Raw genomic sequence first — 17,936 nt, 5'->3', positions numbered from 1 at the left:
CGACTCCTTGCGACCCCGTGGACCGCAGCGCGCCAGGCCTCCCTGTCCATCACCAGCTCCCAGAGTTTGCTCAAACCCATGTCCATCAAGGCGGTGATGCCATCCAGCCATCTCATCCTCTGTCGGCCCCTTCTCCTCCTGCCCTCAATCTTTCCCAGCATCAGGGTCTTTTCAAATGAGTCAGCTCTTCGCATCAGGTGGCCAAAGGATTGGAGTTTCAGCCTCAGCATCAGCCCTTTCAATGAACACCCAGGACTGATCTCCTTCAGGATGGACTGGATGGATCTCCTTGAAGTCCAAGGGGCTCTCAAGAGTCTTCTCCAACACCACAGTTCAAAAGCGTCAATTCTCAAAAGCATCAATTTACTTATCCACCTCCTTTACTCAAGGTAATGGCCAGGTTCCTCCTAGATTCTTCCTCCTCGTGCCATGACCCGGAACTTATCTCCAGGCACTAAACTGAGACAATCATAGGGTTCACTTCATTGATCTGTAATTTTTAAGTAACCACTAGCCTTTGTTATCTGATGTTCAAAGTCTTGAAAACAATCGTTTCACGAACAGCCTGGTATGATTAGACTAAATCCCTGTTACTTTCTGTTGGCCAGAGCAGTAGTCCTGGCACTCTTCCCGCATAGTTCCTTCCTCATTAGCAGTCTATGGTGGTTTCTCAGGTGCCTATTGCTAAAACAGAGAAAAGATATTGATTTCTATATGTTTGCCTTTATAAGAGGTTGTCTCTGACTGGAAATGGGGAGTAAGGCTGTGGGGGCTGGTTATTTTTTCATAATATATAGAATTGAATGACTCTTTTAAACCACATTCTTCTGTAATTTTGATAAAAATTACACAATAACAATAAATGGTAATAGGCCATCCCTACTAGTTTATGATTTAAACATTGCTGTAGTGTTTTACCATTTAGGATAATATTTGCAATTTGTTTGGATATAACATAGCTTTTATTTAAATTGTTTCCTTGAATTCTTATTTACTTAGACTTATTATTTATATTGTTATGCATAAACACTGACTTGTAAAAAGTTTTTCAGCTTTCATTAATAATAATCCAAATACAATCATAATAAATTATAGTAATTGGTTTCCTTAATATTAAACCACCCCTGCATTCCAAAAATAATCTTGAGTTAGTTGCAGAGTATTATTCTTTTGCACACTGATGGATTCTCTTTGCTAATGTGTTATTTAGAATAACCACCCCACCAAGTAGGGACTCTCCTACTTTTGTTTATTAATTTGTTTGATGTTTAAATAATTAATGATTACTAACTGCATGTTTATTACAAATCAGAGCGAGGTGCTAGGATGCACAGTTTTCTTTCTTTTTTTTTTCCACAGTTTTCTAAATAGGGCACCAGGATCCACAGTTGCAGGGCCCAGTCAGCCACTGGGGTAGGCAGCTCTACGAAATAACGGAGTGGGTACAAAGTGGCAGGGCTCTTACTGGTTTTTGTTAACATAAAGCCACTTCTTCCTTGCCACCAATGACTCTGGAAAGGGCCCATGTTCACAGCTGCCTGGGTGGACTTGATCCTCTGGTCCACTTCTGCATAGGGCCAAGATCAAGTACACCACGTGGTTTCCCCCAACCATCCAACCATCTGCCTGTGTTTTGCAGGCTTTGATGAGCTGCTCCTTGTTATTGCGGATATAAACCTCAAAGTAGTTACATTTCTGGCTGTCACCTACCTTTCTGATGCTAAGATTCTTCAGGGGGATGACTCCTCTGGACTCCTTATCCATCATGTACTCAAAATAGTAGAGACAGTTGTCTGGGAGGATTAACCAGTGCTGCTTCCACATTTTGGGCACTGTTGAAGAATTTCAGATTATCATTCCTGATCATCCTCAGGCCTCTCGAAGGGATCATTTTGGGTGTGGTCCTAGAAGTTCCAAATCAGCTCCTTAGGCAGGTCCCACCCTACTTGCTGTGCTGGTTCATGGCCACAAAGTGCTCCAGGCCTGACTTGTTCCAGATGTTGGGATTGTGAAGGCCGGTGTTCAGCATTATCTCTGGTGAAGGACAGTACATAGTAGGCATCTGTGGACTGGATAATCCCAGGGTGGCACCTGCAGTATCCACAGGCAAAGGCTTCCATCATCTGATCAAACTTCTGGCCCTCTCTGGGGAGACAGTAAGCTCCATAGCAATTGCCTGAGGGCCTCAGCAGTCATGCAGAACCATGAAGCTATGGAGCATTGGTAGGTTCAGCTCTCTCCTCTCCCCTAAGTAGTCCCATGACTGTCTTGTTCAGGCCCTTGCCCTTGAACAGGAAACAGGAAGTGACCCCCTGAGGGTGTGCACTGGAGAAGTTTGTTCTCCACCAAGAACTTGATCCCCCTTCTTGGGATCCCTGTTGAAGTTCTTTCTAACTATTGCCATGTTCTGATCCCCTTGCAAGGACTCACTGCCCTCAGTGGCCTCCAGGCACCCTCACTCATGGCTTCACTGAGCTCCTACCACAGGCGGTGGATCTCGGCAGCAGCTTCTGCATCAACAATGAGACATTCTCCAGATCTATCTGCTCTTCAGGAGTTCAGTCTGGCTGCTCATAGACTCTGTCCTCTGAGGCTGCCATGTCCCTACAGGCAGGGCTGGATCCAACTTTGCCTGTGGGCCCAGGTCAGCCAGCCAAATGCCTTGAGGGCTGCTGCCCCTGCCTAAACAAGGGGAAAGAAAACAAAAAGCAAAAGGAGTAGCAGGATAGTGGAGGAACTGGAATAGCTGCCTTGGAATAAAAGAGCAGGTTCCTGACACTGTACAGGAGGCGGTGATCAAAACCATCCCCAAAGAAAAGAAATGCAAAAAGGCAAAGTGGTTGTCTGAGGAGGCCTTACAAATATCTGAGAAAAGAAGAGAAGCAAAGGCAAAGGAGAAGAGGAAAGATGTTCCCATCTGAAGGCAGAGTTCCAAAGTAGCAAGGAGAGACAAGCAAGTCTTCCTCAGTGATCAGTGCAAAGAAATAGAGGAAAACAACAGAACGGGAAAGATGAGAAGTCTCTTCAAGAAAACTAGAGATACCAAGGGAACACTTCATGCAAAGATGGGCACAATAAAGGACAGAAATGATATGGACCTAACAGAAGCAGAAGATATTAAGAAGAGGTGGCAAGAATACATGAAAGAACTACACAAAAAAATCCTAATGACCCAGATAACTATGATGGTGTGATCACTCACTTAGAGCCAGACATCCTGGAATGAGAAGTCAAGTGTGTCTTAGGAAACATCTCTATGAACAAAGCTAGTGGAGGTGATGGAATTCCAGTGGAGCTATTTCAAATCCTAAAAGATGATGCTGTGAAAGTGCTGCACTCAATATGCCAGCAAATTTGATAAACTCAGCAGTGGCCACAGGACTGGAAAAGGTCAGTTTTCATTCCAATCCCAAAGAAAGGCAATGCCAAAAAATATTCAAACTACCATATAATTTCACTCATCTTACACACTAGCAAAGTAATGCTCAAAATTCTCCAAGCTAGGCTTCAACAGTACATGAATTGAGAACTTCCAGATGTTCAGGCTGGATTTAGAAAACGCAGAGGAACCAGAGATCAAATTGCCAATATCTGTTGGATCACTGAAAAAGTAAGAGAGTTCCAGAAAAACATCTACTTCTACTTTATTGACTACACTAAAGCCTTTGACTCTGTGGATCACAATAAACTGGGGAAAATTCTGAAAGAGATGGGAATACCAGACCACCTTATCTGCCTCCTGAGAAATCTGTATGCAGGTCAAGAAGCAATAGTTAGAACCAGGCAGGGAATAATGGACTGGTTCCAGATTGGGAAAGGAGTACGTCAAGGCTGTATATTGTCACCCTGCTTATTTAACTTATGTGCAGAGCACATCATGCGAAATGCTGGGCTGGATGAAGCACAAGCTGGAATCAAGATTGCCAGGAGAAATATCAATAACCTCAGATATGCAGATGACACCACCTTTTTGGCAGAAAGCAAAGAACTAAAGAGCCTCTTGATGAAGGTGAAAGAGGAGAGTGAAGAAGTTGGCTTAATGCTCAACATTCAGAAAACTAAGATCATGGCATCCGGTCCCATCACTTTATAGGAAATAGATGGGAAAACAGTGGAAACAGTGTCAGACTTTATTTTTCTGGGCTCCAAAATCACTGCAGATGGTGATTGCAGCCATGAAATTAAAAGACACTAACTCCTTGGAAGGAAAGTTATGACCAACCTAGATAGCATATTAAAAAGCAGAGACATTACTTTGCCAGCACAGGTCCCTCTAGTCAAGGCTATGGTTTTTCCAGTAGTCATGTATGGATGTAAGAGTTGGACTATAAAGAAAGCTGAGCGCCAAAGAATTGATGCTTTTGAACTGTGGTGTTGGAGAAGACTCTTGAGAGTCCCTTGGACTGCAAGGAGATCCAACCAGTCCATCGTAAAGAAAATCAGTCCTGAATATTCACTGGAAGGACTGATGTTGAAGCTGAAACCCCAAAACTTTGGCCACTTGATGCGGAGAGTTGACTCATTGGAAAAGCCCCTGATGCTGGGAAAGATTGAAGGCGGAAAGAGAAGGGGATGACAGAGAATGAGATGGTTGGATGGCGTCACCGACTCAATGGACATGAGTTTGAGTAATCTCTGTTAGTTGGTGATAGACAGGGAGGCCTGGCATGCTGCAGTCCATGGGGTCACAAAGAGTCGACATGACTGAGTGACTGAACTGAACAGAACCCAGAAAGCTAAAATAATTAACTTAGACTGGCACTGGGCTATAACCCTCCCCTATGCTATTCCACTGGAAGATTTTCTACCAAATGAGGATGGACAGTAGATTTAATGACAACAACTGACATTAATCCAGTTTTTATTATCTGCTACATCGTGTGATTAAGTACATTTTTTTAAATCCCCACAATATTTCAATTAAGTAGGTATAGCTTTCAAGCTCCTTTTAAAATGAGGCCTGGGACTACTATGGTGGTCCAATGGCTAAAACTCCAAGCTCCCAATGCCGAGGTGGGAGGGGCTGGGTTTGATCCCAGATCAAGGAACTAGATCCCACATGCTACAATAAGACCCAATGCAGCCAAAAAACAAAAAAGACATCTCAGGGGTTTCCTGGCAGTCCAGTGGCTACAATTCTGTACTCTCACTGCTGAGGTCCTGGGTTTCAATCCCTGGTTGGGGAACTAAAATCCCACAAGTCTTGCACCATGGCCAGAAAAAAAAGTGATATCTTACCACCCTCATGCCTCAAAGCCAACAGAGAAAGGAAGCCCTGAAGTATGAGAAGAAACGATTTTATTTTATTTATGGCCATACTCTTTTAACATGCTATCAAGGAAATCCTCAAAAGTCCTAATAAACTAGGCTTCAACAGTAGGTGAACTGAAAACTTCCAGATGTACAAGCTGGATTTAGAAAAGGCAGACAGAGAATGAGATGTTTGGATGGCATCACTGACTTGATGGACATGAGTGTGAGCAAGCTCTGGGAGTTGGTGATGGACAGGGAAGCCTGGTGTGCTGCAGTCCATGGGGTTTCAAAGCATTGGACTTGACTGAGTGAATGACCTGAACGGAAGAGGAACCAGGTATCAAATTACCAACATGCGTTAGATCATAGAAAAAGCAAGGGAATTAAAAAAAATACTTCTTCTTCATTGACTACACTAAAGCCTTTGACTGTGTGGATCATAACAAACTAGAAAATTTATAAAGAGACAGGAACACGAGAACACCATACCTGTCTCCTGAGAAACCTGTATTCAAGACAAGAAGCAACAGTTAGAAGTGGACACGGAACAACTAACTGGTTCCAAATTTGGAAAGGAGTATGTCAAGGCTGTATATTGTCACCCTGCTTATTTAACTTATATGCAAAGTACATCATGTGAAATGGCAGGCTGGATGACTCACAAGCTGGAATCCAGACTGCCACGAGAAATATCAATAACCTCAGATATGCAGATGATATCACACTAATGGCAGAAAGTGAAGAGGAACTAAAGAGCCTCTTGATGAAGATGAAAGAGGACAGTGAAAAAGCTGGCTTAAAATTCAACATCCAAAAAACTAGATCATGGCATTCAGTCCCATCATTTCATGGCAAATAGATGGGGACAAAGTAGAACCACTGACAGATTTTATTTTCCTGGGCTCCAAAATCACTGCAGATGGTGACTGCAGCCACGAAACTAAAAGACACTTGCTGCTTGGAAGCTATGACAACCCTAGACGGCATATTAAAAAGCAGAGACATCACTTTGCGGACAAAGGTCTATATAGTCAAAGCTATGGTTTTTCCAGTAGTCATGTATGGATGTGAGTGCTGGACCATAAAGAAGGCTGAGCAGCAAAGAATTGATGCTTTCAGATTGTGGTGCTGGAGAAGACTCTTGAGAGTCCCTTGGACTGTAAGGAGATCCAACCAATCAATCCCAAAGAAAATCAACCCTAAATATTAATTGAAAGGATTGATGCTGAAGCTGAAGCTCCAATACTCTGGCCACCTTATGCAAAGAACTGACTCATTAGAAAAGACCCTGATGCTGGGAAAGACTGAAGGCAAAAGGAGAAGGCGCGGCAGAGGATGAGATGGTTTAGCATCACCAACTCAATGGACATGAATTTGAGTAAATTCCAGGAGGTAATGAAGGACAGGGAAGCCTGGAGTGCTGCAGTCCATGGGGTCACAAAGAGTCAGACACGACTGAACAACAACAAAATATATGTGCATATACAGCTAATCATTATTATTCACAGATTTCATATCTATGAATTAGTGGTAATCTTACAGATATGTGCAGAGAAATATATATGTTGATTGATATATATATTAATAAGTTACTGTGACCAAGAAAGTTTGGCAACCATTAGTGATGGAATGGAGAGCTCCTGAGTAGAATCTAGGAGATCACTTATATTTTAGAGGTCAGCAGAGAGTCAGTGAAGGACAGAGAAAGACCAGTCAGTCATCAGTCACAGAGACGGACGAGAACTAGAAGGGAGCCATTTCAAGAAAAAGGAGTGATTGATCAATTATGTCACATGCTTCAAAGAGGTCAAGAATAAGGACTTTAAAGATCTTTTAAAAAATTATTTCCCTCACAGATCTGGCACCTGACACACTCTTTCAACAAATTATTTATTGAGCAAGAATCAAGATAAAGCTACTAGAAATAGGAATTTCCCTGGTGGTCCATTGGGTAGGACTCCACACTTCCACTGTAGGCAGCACAGGTTTGATGCTTGGTTGGGAACTAAGATCCCGCATACCCCACAGCATGACCAAAAAAAAAAAGCCACTAGAAATAAAACCAGATGCTTTTGGCAACTGCGGGAGTCAAGAGAGTGACCCATGGGCTAGGAATTAAAAATGTCCCTCTTTAAGGGTGGAGTAGAGTTTCCTGATAAGTCGAGAGGACTCAGATTTGTACACTTTAAATTTTTTTTATTTTTGCTGTTCCATGTCACCTGTGGGATCTCAGTTCCTCAACCAGAGCCTGAGCCCAGTCCACAGCCGTGAAAGCCTGGAAGCCTGACCATGAGGCCACCAGGGAACTCCCAAAACCTTATTTTTTTAAAAAAATGAGGGAGTCAGTATCCTCAGGGTAAGAACAGCTTCTGCATGTTTCCCTGCTGACCTCTGTCAGCAGCAGTCAAGTAGGAACCCCAGAACTGTGCATGTCCTGGCAAAAGTCCCCATTTTACTCAACATTCACGGCTTCTCTACTGCCATCTCCCTTGAGATCATTATGCCCTTTATCCCTGTTCAGTCAGTTATCATTAGAATCCAGGGTTCCCCAGCCATGCCTTATATCCTGATCTCTAAAATTCCTACAGTCTGCATATCATCACTTCTAACTTTATTTCACACCCCTTCCTAAATTTTGAAATCCTTTCACAACTGAACTCAAGATCAAATATCTGCAAAATCACTTACATTCTCAATCTCTTTTCTGAACATTCACCTTAGTGCTCTAAGTGTAACCTGGCTCTCCTTCGATGGCAGCGTCTCCCCGCAGCCTTCTTGAATGTAACTATTCTCCTACAGTCTTTGGGACCATGGGGCCTGGAGGTGGGTGTCCTCTTTACACAAGTTGGACTTCCCTGGGGACTCAGTGGTAAAGAATCCTCCTGCCAATTCAGGAGACACGGGTTTGATCCCTGATCTGGGAAGATCCTACAGGCCGCAGAGCAGCTAGGTCCATGTGCCACACGGCTGAGCCTGTGCTCTCGAGCCCGGGAGCTGCAATTACTGAGCCCACAGGCCCTCGAGTCTGAGCCCAGCAACAAGAGAAGCCATCGCAATGAGAAGCACTTGAACTGCAACTGGAGAGTAGCTGGCCCAGCAATGAAGACCCAGCACAGCCAAAATAAATTTCTTTAAAAAAGCAGAAGTTATCAGACTGCAGACAGCCCCCACCTTTGAACTGTATAACTTATGGTTGATTTTCCAACTTTACAATGGTGCAAAATAAATATACATATGTGTGCGTGCTAAGTCTCTTTAGTCATGTCCAACTCTGTGTGACCCTCTGGACTGTAGCCTGGGGCTCCTCTGTCCATGGGATTCTCCAGGCAAGAATATTGAAGTAGGTTGCCGTGCCCTCCTCCAGGGCATCTTCCCGATCTAGGAATCAAACCTGTGTCTCTTATGTCTAACCTGCATTAGCAGGTGGGTTTTGTTTGCTTGTTTGTTTGTTTTTACCACTAGGGCCACCTGGGAAGCCCCAATATGCATATAGTAGAAACCATATTTCAAATTCTAAACTTTGACCTTTTCCTGGGCTAGCATTATTTGGTATTAATACTCTCCTGTGATACGAGGCAGTGCAGGGACCCACAGCTCCCCATCAGCCATGTGATCTAGAGGGTAAACAAGCCATACGCGGACAACCATTCTGTACCCACATCATCAATTTGCTTTTCACTTTTAGTACAATTCAGGGACACCTTGTTCTATTGTGCTTCACAGGCTTTCTCTAGTTGCCTCAAGTGGGGGCCTGCTCTTCGTTGTGGTGCACAGGCTTCTCACTGCAACGGCTCCTTTTGTGGTGGAGCATGGGCTCTGGAGTGCGGGCTCAGTAACTGTAGCACAGGAGTTTAATTGCTCCACAGCATGTGGGATCCTCCTGGGCCAGGTATCGAACCTGTGTTCCCTGCAATGGCAGGCAGATTCTTAACCACTGGACCACCAGGCAAGTCCCTTTCACTGTAGCTTTGAATTGCATTTTTCTATTAGTGATGCTGAGCAATTTTTTATGTCAACATTATAATTTGTGTTAGATGATTTTGCCTAACTTGTAGGCTAATGTGTTCTAAGCACATTTACGGTAGGCTAAACTAAGCTATGTTGTTCAGTAGGTTGTACATTAAATGCATCTTTAACAATGGGTTTGACATAGCCCCACTGTGAGTTGAGGAAGATCTGTATACTACACACTCGCTAGCTCCTCCTGTAATTTATTGCCTTCCCCCAGGTCACTTCTACTCATTTCTTTAAGATTTTAGATCCTGGTTGTCTGTGACTCTCTCCAGGGACAAAACTGTCAGAATTCTTGGTGATATCAATATTTCTTCAATACCTTATGTTTCAAGTTCATTGACCTCTTCTCCCCCAATGATATTCTACATCATACCTGAGCCACTCATTTCAATGGTCTTGGCCTTATCATCACCAATAACTGTAACTTATCCATAACTTCATTTCTTTGCAAACTTCTTTGGCCACACACTTGAGACTGTGTAATTTTAATATATATTAGATACTTGGCAGTGATTGTAACTTCTTAAATATTTTTGTAAAAGACGTTCAATAACACATCTCAGCATATTTCTGGCTTCTTTACCATCTCCCTGGCTATAGTGTAAGCTCTTTGAGGGTAAGGATTTTTGTTCATTGTTATATCCTTAGCATCTACAGCAATGCTGGGTCATAGAAGGCGCTTAATAAATGTGTTGCATAAATGAATGGAAGAAATATCTATTACATATCAGGCCCTAGGAATACAACAAACAAGACAAAATCTCTGACTCTTTGGAACCTACAATTTTATACTGAAAATAAGAATATTAAAGTAATGAAACTTCACGATTTAGGTAACAAAGTATTCTTTTGTTTTTTTGAGATACAATTGACACATAACATTATATGAGCTTCAGTACAAAATACTCTTGAGTCTATATCAGGACTCTATCAAGGGTACTCCCATTCTTGAGCCTTCCCTTGTGGTCCAGTGCACTTCCGAGGCAGGGGGCCTGGGTTAGACCCCTGGTCAGGAAGCTGTGTCCCACATGCCACCACTTAGAATTCGCATGCTGCAACTAAAGATCCTGCATGCCACAATTAAACATCCTGTGTGCCACAATGAAGATCGAAGATCCCCTGTGCCATAACTAAGACTAGGCATAGTCAAATAAATAAAAATAAAATAAATACTAAAAAAGGAATACCCTCATTCCTATTATCATTAAAGTTCATACAAAGGTGATTGGATCTGTATGAAATCATCACTTTGATATATGACTGATCATCTCTGGCAAATTGTCTTAGGTTGGGCTGCTCTAACAAAGTACTATGTACTAGGTAGCTTAGATACAATAGAAATTTACTTCTCAGTTTTGGAGGCTAAGAAATCTGAGATGAGGGTACTAGCATGGTTGGGTTCTGCTGAAGTCTGTCTTCCTAGTAGCAGACCATGACTTTTCACTGTGTCCTCACAGGGTGGGAAGATGAGGCGAGAGCAGCTGGTCTCTGGGTTCCCTTCCAAAAGGGCACTAGTCCCATTTATGATGGTTCCCCCGCATGTCCTAATTACCTCTCAAAGTTGCCACGTCCTAATACCATCACATTGGGAGCCAGGATTTCAACCTATGAATTTTGGGGGGACACAAGCATTCAGTCTATCACAGAAATCCAAAATTTAGGATTAGAGTACCAAAATAGTTCTATCTGTATACACTACATAAGAGATCTCCTTACAAGCCAAGCCTTGAGTTTTTGTATGTTAAGGGGTTTAGAACTTGCTTATATAGTAATTTAAAAGCCCTTAGACATTCATCCCTTCCCTCTTTCCTTTGGGTTTTATCTTCTCCTGCCTCAGATCAGACCTTGTGCTCTCAATTAGCCTGTCTTCGACCACTCCCTTTCCACTGGCTTTTTCTCTTACTATTCAAACATGATAAAAACAAAACAAACAAAAACCCTTCCTCATTCCTAAACAAGCCACAAAAACAAAAAACCTTCCCTCAACTACTAAACGTATACAACATTAAAGTGTCTCTTTTTACTCCTCCATCTATCCCTTTTAGTTTCAGCTAATGGTGTCATTCACCCACTCGCCCAAGCTAGAAGCCTCTTTATCTCTTCCCCCTTTTCTAACTGGTCTCCAAGGTCAGAAATTAGTCAAAATTTTGGGTGAGCACTTCTCTTCACGTCTTTAGTGATTGTTTTAGTTCTGGGTCTACTGTCTTGCCTAAACTACCACAACTGGCCTGTCTGAAGTCTTTTTACAGCAAATTATATTCCACAAACTTCTGAGCGTCTGTTACATGTCTGGCACTGGAAACGCAAAGATATGACGCCAGTCCCTACAGTCAAGCCTGTCCACTCAACACTGCAGTTCCTGTGCAATTGATAAAGAAACGTGCTGCCTGCAGAATGAAATCCAAACTCCTCAAGCAAGAATATAGGGCCACTTACCAGCTGCCCTGAGCCCACTGAATTTGCTGCCTGATCTCTCACTACTTTCCTTTACCTACAGTCTCTCCTAAGCTCTGGCCATGCTGAACTTTGCATAGACCCCTGAAAATTCCACTGCTTTTTATGTGCTAAATTATGCCTGCAATAACCTCTTCTCTGCCTCTCACCATTGGCCTGGGAGATATTAGTTCAGCCTTTGAAACTCTTTTTTTTTTTTATTTTAGTCATCACATTTTTTTTTTTCCCCAGTGGGTTTTGTCATACATTGATATGAATCAGCCATAGAGTTACACGTATTCCCCATCCCGATCCCCCCTCCCACCTCCCTCTCCACCCGATTCCTCTGGGTCTTCCCAGTGCACCAGGCCCGAGCACTTGTCTCATGCATCCCACCTGGGCTGGTGATCTGTTTCACCATAGATAGTGTACATGCTGTTCTTTTGAAATATCCCACCCTCACCTTCTCCCACAGAGTTCAAAAGTCTGTTCTGTATTTCTGTGTCTTTTTTCTGTTTTGCATATAGGGTTATCGTTACCATCTTTCTAAATTCCATATATATGTGTTAGTATGCTGTAATGTTCTTTATCTTTCTGGCTTACTTCACTCTGTATAAGGGGCTCCAGTTTCATCCATCTCATTAGGACTGGTTCAAATGAATTCTTTTTAACGGCTGAGTAATATTCCATGGTGTATATGTACCACAGCTTCCTTATCCATTCATCTGCTGATGGGCATCTAGGTTGCTTCCATGTCCTGGCTATTATAAACAGTGCTGTGATGAACATTGGGGTGCACGTGTCTCTTTCAGATCTGGTTTCCTCAGTGTGTATGCCCAGAAGTGGGATTGCTGGGTCATATGGCAGTTCTATTTCCAGTTTTTTAAGAAATCTCCACACTGTTTTCCATAGCGTAGTTCAGCCTTTGAAACTCAAGCTTTGATCATCACCCCCTTTTGACACTTTCCCAGACTTCACCACTTGCTGTTCCCACGGTACTCTGTTCACAGCTCTAATACAGTGCTCATCGCCATGCATTATAGTTTATCTATTTACTCATTTATCTTTTCTAGAGTTCCTGCAAGTCAGGAACAGTGTTGCTTTGCTGTATCAGGCATATGATAAATTCCTTTTTTTTTTTGCCACGTTGGGTGGCTTGTGGGATCTTAGTTCCCTGATCAGGGATGAACCAGGCTCACAGCAGGGAAAGAGTAGAGTCCTTGAAGAAGGAATTCATAGGGCCTGGACTCCATCACAGGCCTGTCCGTGCTGGTCGTGCTCGGCCACCTCTCCAGTGGACTCTGAACTCTCTGCTTAGTGCCTATGGGAACAACAATGGAAGGATAAGACCCCCTCCAGACAGGGGAACCTTGAAGATTATATCCAGGTTACTCATCACCTAAGAGAAAACAGACACTAATCACCCCTGCCTCCGGACAGTATCTATCAGAATGTAAGCACAGGCTTATCGGTTACTAACTGATTGGAATGTAACCACAGGCTTATTGATTATTAACTGTTTGAACACATAACACGTGAATGATGGGGTTATTGTGATTGTATTTACCCTTCCTTTGTAAGCATCAAGGGATTGGGGTGGTGGGTTTGGACACGTACACATGGGGTATAAAAGATTTTCACAAATGCTGGTCGGGGTCCTTGGCTAAGAGGAGACTCTGCCTTGGGCCCGCCGGTGTAATAAACTGCACTCCACTATCTGTATTGTCCTTGAGTGAGTTTGTTTCCCGGAAAGCGTGGCTATAACATCCTAACCACTGGACCACCAAGGAATTACCTCCAAATATTTTTTACATGAAATCTCTAAGCACTTGGTCTTTTCTTATTTCCCCCAAATGGTAGTCTTTATTTCCTAGGAAAGGGAGCATTAAAAAAAATTCAAGTGAACAACTAAAAAATCAGGGGAAAAAAAAAAAAAAGGCTCCTTTAACTTCAAAAGTAATCCTTTTTCTCCATCATCCCATTATCCTGCAAAGTGCTGAACAAAATATTAATACTCTACCAAAATCTAATGTCTGAATGTATATGTAACCTCCTTCTGGTCACTTCCCACCTTACACAATGGAAAAAGCACAATGACCTATTTACCTATGGCAAACAGAGTCACCCATGAACATACATTCTGTGTCATGAAGACTCTGAAATTAAAACTATTACCTAAAAAAAAAAAAACTATTACCTCATTTTTTCTGATCCCAGAGAGTACTGATAATTTACATAGAATTAAGAATATGTCACTATTTATTGTCATATTTTCTACAATATGAACTGCAGTCAGGTGATGTTTGGGGTAGAAGACCATTTTTAGGCTATTTCAATGTATTTTATTTTCAAATGAAATTAGCTTTTTAAAGCCTCTTCCTTCACTTACAGCAGTTCATGCCTTTGTCATTCTACTGTGAGAAAGTAGCAGCAAAACTCAGGATATGAAAAAGCTCAACATAAGACAGTCATTTTTTTACCCCTTTCTATTACTGCCAACTAGGCTGGCAGGGTATGTTTCTAGCAGGAAGATATGATGGTATCAGAGATCATAAAGTAATTTAAGTAAAAAAAAAAAAAAGTAATTTATGATCATAAAGTAATTTAAGTTGGTATATGTTATGTTTATATCATGGGATATGTGATATTTACAACATGTGCTGTCTCCTTTAAACTTTGACCAATTTCTTATACCCTATACCTAGAACAGATTACTATTTTGCTCCTTTTCCTTTTTTTTTTTTCAGTTTAAAATGATTTATTTGACAAACTTCTGTGGTTCATATTTCAGCATTTCATCAACTGCAAAAGTGAGGAAATAATTCGTGGGCCTGATATGCTTTTGAAAATATGTATGTTTTATAAAAATGTACATTCATGTAGTTTGAAATGAACATATTTTAAGAAAGGCCAAGCATATATAAGCACTGTTTAATCTCACAAAATATATTAATTTTGTTGGGAATATCTGCACTATGCTGCTGCTGCTGCTGCTAAATCTCTTCAGTCGTGTCCGACTCTGTGTGACCCCACAGACAGCAGCCCACCAGGCTCCCCTGTCCCTGGGATTCTCCAGCCAAGAATACTGGAGTGGGTTGCCATTTTCTTCTCCAGCTCCTTTTCCTTTTATTTACCTTTTATTTACAAAAGTTCTTGTCTTATTAGAAAACCCATTCATAAAACTGGACTTTTTAAAAAATGGCTCAAGTCAATCTAATCTATAAAGTTCTATTAGTTGCTATTAGTGACTGTGGACACACACTTAAATTCCGGCCTCGGAAAAATATCAGGGGAAAGATGGATGCTACAACTGAAACTGACAAATTCTTTGTGCTCCTTTTTACTGCTATTTTTTAAAATTCCATTTTTGGCTGCGCTGGGTCTGCTCCTCTCGCTGTGGAGCAGGGGCTACTCTCCCGCTGCACTGGGGCTCAGGCCTCTTTGTGACGGCTTCTCTTCCTGCACTCCGCTGGATCTGCTCCTCTCCTTGTGGAGCAGGGGCTACTCTCCCGCTGCACTGGGGGTCAGGCCTCTTTGTGACGGCTTCTCTTCCTGCACTCCGCTGGATCTGCTCCTCTCCTTGTGGAGCAGGGGCTACTCTCCCGCTGCACTGGGGGTCAGGCCTCTTTGTGACGGCTTCTCTTCCTGCGCAGCGCTGGGTCTGCTCCTCTCGCTGTGGAGCAGGGGCTACTCTCCCGCTGCACTGGGGCTCAGGCCTCTCTCTGTAATGGCTTCTCTTCCTGCGCAGCGCTGGGTCTGCTCCTCTCGCTGTGGAGCAGGGGCTACTCTCCCGCTGCACTGGGGCTCAGGCCTCTTTGTGACGGCTTCTCTTCCTGCGCAGCGCTGGGTCTGCTCCTCTCGCTGTGGAGCAGGGGCTACTCGCTCGCTGCACTGGGGCACAGGCCTCTCTCTGTAATGGCTTCTCTTCCTGCGCAGCACTGGGTCTGCTCCTCTCGCTGTGGAGCAGGGGCTACTCGCTCGCTGCACTGGGGCACAGGCCTCTCTCTGTAATGGCTTCTCTTCCTGCGCAGCACTGGGTCTGCTCCTCTCGCTGTGGAGCAGGGGCTACTCGCTCGCTGCACTGGGGCACAGGCCTCTCTCTGTAATGGCTTCTCTTCCTGCGCAGCGCTGGGTCTGCTCCGCCCCTTGTGGCGCAGGGACTATTCTCTCGCTGCACCGGGGCACAGGCCTCTCCCTGTCCCGGCTTCTCTTCCTGCGCTGCACGGGCTCCAGGCTGGGGCTTCAACAGCTGCAGCCCCTGGGGCTCAGTAGTCGTGGCACGTGGGCTAAGTTGCTCCTAGGAACGTGCGATCTTCCCGGACCACAGATCAAACTGGTGTCCCCAGCAGTGGCAGATGGATTCTTAACCACTGGACCACCAGGGAAGTCCAATAGTTTGTTAAACTGGCCTGGGAATTCTTTTCTCTTGGAAGACTGTTAGATCAAATTTGTGAAATGGCAGCTAATACCAACTATTCTCTGGTTTCTGCCAATTTGGGTTGTATATTTTCCTCCCCAGAGCCCTGACACCATAGCTACACATCTTTGAAACTAGATTTTGTTCCTTACTAGATAATAAAACGTTTCAGTCAATCTGTTTGAAAAACAGATCTGGTACAAATTGGGTCCCCATCAGTTAATAGATAAGCTGTAAATGCATGGATAATCCTGATTACAAGGTGTTCGTGAAACTTCTGAGTGAGAAGCCACTTCCAGAGCTACATTAACATGAAATCCTTTAAAATATGTGCAACGGGGGTAGTAAATAAACTATAAAATACAATGCAGTGGATTTGAATTTTCAAACGATTTATATGGAAAGCAATTTTTCCCATCGCACTTTCTTTTGATTAGAGAAATTGCCAGTTGTTTCAGCTTGCAGACTTCCAAATGCTATCTTCAATTCCTCCATTTTCAGTTCATCTTATATGTTGTTGCCAAATTAATCTTTCTAGAACACAAGTGTTACTCCCCTTCAAATAAAACCAATAATTTCCCATTGTCAGAGAAATAAGTTGAAAACAATTAGCCTGCTACTCAGTGCCACCATTATTTGGTTGCAACCTACCTTCCCCCTACCCTCTGGACTACCTATGCCAAGGATTGGCCTGCAGGCTTCAGGCTGTTAATTTCTGTATGGCCTTCAAGAATGACTTTTACATTTACAACGGATGGAAAAGAAAATAATGTGGCACGTGGACATAAAAAATTCAAATTTCAGCAGTTTTTTTTTTTTTTTTAAACACAATCACTCTGGTTTTCTTATATATTTTCTATGGTTGATTTCACGCTACAATAGTAGAGTTCAAAAGTTCCAGTACAGACCTTGTGGTCTTATCTGACCCTTTCCAGAAAGTTTGCCAGTCCCACGGAGATCCACTTCTGTTCCTATCGCTTAACCTATCAAGATCCCTCCCTGCCTGGAATGTACTACTCCCACTCATTCAAGGTAAAAGTTTCAAAAACTTTCAAAACATGATTCTCCCACAAATATAAAATCAACACGAGCCAAGCATTAACTTAAGCTTCCTTGGTGGCTCAGATGGTAGACTCTGCCTGCAAAGCAGGAGGCCCAGGTTAGATCCCTGGTTCGGAAAGATGCTCTCTGAAGGAAATAGCAACCCACTTCAGTATTCTTGCATGGAGAATTCCATGGACAGAGAGAAGCCTGGTGGGGCTACAGCCCATGGGGTCCATAAAGTTGGGCATGACTGAGCAACTAACATTTACACTTAAGCATGTACTCAAATCATTGAGGGACCCAGTAAGATGGTAAAGCTGGTTCCAAGGGGATTTGTGGGACTAGTTATTTATGGGCATAAAAGAATTCAAATAAGGTTGCATGTTAAACAAAACTGGATAGCGTCCCACAGAGCAATAAAACCCTAAACTTTGGGGTTACCTTTTCTATCAGTCAGAAATTTGCAACTCAAGTAACTTCACAACGTTTGAGCTCTAATTATATAACAAGTAGCAAAGTTAAACACAGGTACCTTCTCTTAGAGACTCATCCTTGGGCAGACATTAAACCATGTCCCAGAGTGAACTGAAAGGTTATTCATGTCTCCACTCATTTCCATGTTTTAGATCTTTTTTTTTTTTTTCCCCATAAGGCCTCTAACCCTTCCAGTCAAATTCATCCTCTCCTTTGATGTACCCATTGTATTTTGTACCTCCATTATAGGACTCAAATATCTTGACTTGTGTGCGTCCTCCGTTTTCCCCAACAAGTACTA

General features: G+C 42.9%; 1 pseudogene; it reads right to left on the bottom strand.

The window, feature by feature from the left end:
* Positions 1–1,461: 1,461 nt before the first annotated feature.
* On the bottom strand, positions 1,462–2,600 carry LOC122427799 (annotated as a pseudogene).
* Between the last annotated feature and the right edge of the window lie 15,336 nt (positions 2,601–17,936).

Source organism: Cervus canadensis, chromosome 25 (assembly GCF_019320065.1).
Source record: "Cervus canadensis isolate Bull #8, Minnesota chromosome 25, ASM1932006v1, whole genome shotgun sequence".
NCBI classification, from domain to species: domain Eukaryota; kingdom Metazoa; phylum Chordata; class Mammalia; order Artiodactyla; family Cervidae; genus Cervus; species Cervus canadensis.
Note: the sequence above shows the minus strand (reverse complement) of the source record. Positions and strands in the feature narration are given on the sequence as shown.